Raw genomic sequence first — 4,074 nt, 5'->3', positions numbered from 1 at the left:
GACCAGATATTCACCATGCGCCAGATCTTGGAAAAGACCCGTGAAAGGAGAATCGACACTCACCACCTATTCGTCGATTTCAAAGCTGCTTTCGACAGCACGAAAAGGAGCTGCCTTTATGCCGCGATGTCTGAATTTGGTATCCCCGCAAAATTAATACGGCTGTGTAAACTGACGTTGAGCAACACGAAAAGCTCCGTCAGGATCGGGAAGGACCTCTCCGAGCCGTTCGATACCAAACGAGGTTTCAGACAAGGCGACTCCCTATCGTGCGACTTCTTCAATCTGCTGCTGGAGAAAATTATTCGAGCTGCAGAACTTAATCGAGCAGGTACAATCTTTTATAAGAGTGTACAGCTGCTGGCGTATGCCGATGATATTGATATCATCGGTCTCAACACCCGCGCCGTTAGTTCTGCTTTCTCCAGACTGAACAAGGAAGCAACGCAAATGGGTCTGGCAGTGAACGAGGACAAGACGAAATATCTCCTGTCATCAAACAAACAGTCGTCGCACTCGCGACTTGGCTCCCACGTCACTGTCGACAGTCATAACTTTGAAGTTGTAGATAATTTCGTCTATTTAGGAACCAGTATTAACACCACCAACAATGTCAGCCTGGAAATCCTACGCAGGATTACTCTTGCCAACAGGTGCTACTTCGGACTGAGTAGGCAATTGAAAAGTAAAGTCCTCTCTCGACGAACAAAAGCCAAACTATATAAGTCGCTCATAATTCCCGTCCTGCTATATGGTGCAGAGGCTTGGACGATGACAACAACCGATGAGTCGACGTTGCGAGTTTTCGAGAGAAAAGTTCTGCGAAAGATTTATGGTCCTTTGCGCGTTGGCCACGGCGAATATCGCATTCGCTGGAACGATGAGCTGTACGAGATATACGACGACATTGACAGAGTTCAGCGAATTCAAAGACAGCGGCTACCCTGGCTAGGTCATGTTGTCCGGATGGATGAAAACACTCCGGCTCTGAAAGTATTCGACGCAGTACCCGCCGCGGGAAGCAGAGGAAGAGGAAGCCCTCCACTCCGTTGGAAGAACCAAGTGGAGAAGGACCTGGCTTCGCTTGGAATATCCAATTGGCACCACGTAGCGAAGAGAAGAAACGACTGGCGCGCTATTGTTGACTCGGCTATAATCGCGTAAGCGGTGTCTACGCCAGTAAAGAAGAAGAAATAAGGAAACCGCGGGAAAAGCAACAATACTCATCGCAGCCGTGTGCAAATTTGATTCTATCTCTAACTCATTCATTCATTGTCTGCGGCCGACAAACAAAACGCGAAAATTTCTGTGTGAGAACTTGTGAAGAATACTACAAGGTCTCAGTGTACATTCCTTAGTTGGATTCAATCGGCGAAGATTTGAAGACGCGGTTTTTAGAGAAGTATTGGATGGATTTCAACTGAGTTTGCTGCTTCCAGAAAAAGTATGTGCTTTGAAAACCAAAGAAATGGAAAATTGTATTGACTGCTTGATAGATAGATTCAAAGGCCTTTTGGATAATGAGAACGTCAGGCGACGTGTGAAGCTCAAAGTTGAACTTTATCACTGGGAGTGCCATTGAGGGCAGAAGCAAAAGTTAAAAGACAACAAGTTATCGATACATGCATCATGACATTGAAGTCACTGCAGAAGAAGTTCTCGGTTTAAAAATTTTTCACCATCATATTAAACTGTATAAAGATATCTTTAATACAATAGTATTCATGTCAAGTAAATGTTGTATGAAAGTAGGTGAGCTTGCGATCGAAGAAAGCGAAAGTGTAGGTGCTAACTAGAGCTCCCACTCCAGGGCTCCCGAAATCCCGGACCTAAAACTCCTCCCGGGATATTCGGGATTTTTGTCCTTTTTTTTTAAACACTGTTAATTATTATTTTTTCATAAACAAAGTTGTATTTACAATAGATGAACATTGCCAAAAAACAAATAGTAAGAATTTAGTACTTCACTGTCTGATCAAAGTTGCAGCACTGGTTTGATCAGCTGTTATTTGGCAAGTTGTAGCATGTGCCAAGCATACGATCAACCGCACTGCATTTTGCAAATCACTTACACTTGTGCTTATTGTATAAATTGTAAAAATGGAATGTAAGTACTAAATATTTTAATTATAAATGTTAAAATAACAATTTTTCATTCAGTTAGACAAATCGTCAACATGGTTTTATTTTCTAATATCAACAAGTTCAGAGGAAGCCAAGTGCAAAAAATGTAATGCAGTCCTCAAAACAAAGGGTGGTTCAACAAAAGGATTACACGAACATTTAAAGGTAAAAATTATAAATCCGCAATGAAAATAAGATTGTAGAGAAATTGATAATTTTAGGTTCATGGCATAAAATTGTGCCGCGAAGCAACTCCTACAATTGCTGTTCCCAAGAAAGTGGCAAAAATTACTTCACATTTTTCACCAAAAAATGAAGAAAATATTCGTGCTATTATGGCCAGTTTTTTAGCTGTGGATGGATTAGCATTTTAAACCATTGCGCTGTCAAAACAAATCAGAAAAGGTATTGAAGCCACAAAATTTAAAGTCAATCAGAAAATATGTAATGGAATATTTTGAAGAATGTCGCGAAAGAGTGAAGAAAGAAATAATCGATTTGAAAGTGAAAAATAATAGATATAGCATTTCATTCGACGAATGGACTTCTGTGGCCAATAAACGCTACTTGAATTTAATACTGCATGGTCAAAAAAACATATGAAACTTGGGACTCGTCCGAATAAAAGGTGCCGCAACTTCTGAAAACTACATTGATATGATTGAATCTCGTTTGTAGATTATGACTTGAGTTTAGCAACTGATATTATTTCTATTATCACGGATGATGCCTCAACTATGTTGAAAATTGGCAAACTCATAGGTCCACATCAACAGCTGTGCCTGGCACATGGAATACAGTTAGGTATCCTTGATGTGATGTACAAAAGACAAATAAGAATTGAGCCAAATGAAATTTCTAAATGTGAAGATGATGATTCCGAAGAAGATACGAGAGATCAAACTGATTGCATACAGGTGGACATATTTATTTATTTTTTAAATATGAAAATCTAATTTTTATGGTATTTTTAGTTAGCTGATAATGAAGAACGTGGAGAACTTACGAATTTGATATCAAAAAATGAAATTTTACAAAAATATGTGAAAATGGAGTTGGAGCTCATCCTAGATTGTCAGACTCGGTGGAACAGTTAACTAAAAATGATCGAACGGTTTCATATGCTGGAGTCTTGTTTGAAAAAAAGCGATGGTCGACCTTAAGGCAGATTGCTTGGAAGATTTTGAATTTAATATTATTAAAAGCATTATTAAAGTTTTAAAGCCGGCAGAGTTAGTTATAGAAGCTTTGTGTCGCCGTGACATGAACCTCTGTTCTGCTGATGCAATGATACATTTTATGCTGGACGAAGTTAAAAATGTGGACTTATCAATAGCTTTCAATCTTTTTGAATCAATTAAAAAACGCGTTTCTGTAAGGCGCACAATATACACGAATATATTGAAACTATTAATAACGGGAAATTTTGTAAGTACCACAAATGAACCGAATTTAGAAGAAATGACAAACACTATTGATGAAATTGTCAAAAAGTACAATACTAATGATGTTGAGAATCGCGATATCGATTTAAAAATAATCGAAAATGAAAAGACAAAAAACGTTGAAGGAAAGGTTGCAAGAAACTGTCAAAGAATCTCTCGTTTTAAAAAGAGATGTCTCATTATCAGTAGAGGATGCGGTACCAAAGGAAATAAATTTACTTCTCGGGGGTGGCGGGCTTGGCAGCAATCTGGAGGTTGCTTGTAATTTTTTAAAGACAATACCACCAATTAGTGTCGAATGCGAGCGTTGTTTTTCAGTGTCTGGCCGCATTTGCACTAAAATCAGATCTAGTTTAAACGATGAAACAATGGATGCGCTTGTATTTTTAAAATACTATTTAAAATTAGTTTCTACAGAAATCGATCTGTGATTTTTATTATTTGTTTTTTGACAAAATAATATACATAATACCAAATACATAGGTATATTTTTAATTTAATTCAT

General features: G+C 38.2%; 1 long non-coding RNA gene across 1 annotated transcript; it reads left to right on the top strand.

The window, feature by feature from the left end:
- Positions 1-275: 275 nt before the first annotated feature.
- On the top strand, positions 276-3,754 carry LOC125779596 (uncharacterized). Its single transcript, XR_007423377.1, has 3 exons — positions 276-2,289; positions 2,346-3,041; positions 3,099-3,754. It is a non-coding gene; the product is annotated as an uncharacterized LOC125779596 (long non-coding RNA).
- Positions 3,755-4,074: the final 320 nt, after the last annotated feature.

Source organism: Bactrocera dorsalis, chromosome 6 (genome assembly GCF_023373825.1).
Source record: "Bactrocera dorsalis isolate Fly_Bdor chromosome 6, ASM2337382v1, whole genome shotgun sequence".
NCBI classification, from domain to species: Eukaryota; Metazoa; Arthropoda; class Insecta; order Diptera; family Tephritidae; genus Bactrocera; species Bactrocera dorsalis.
This window is presented reverse-complemented; position numbering and strand designations above follow the sequence as displayed.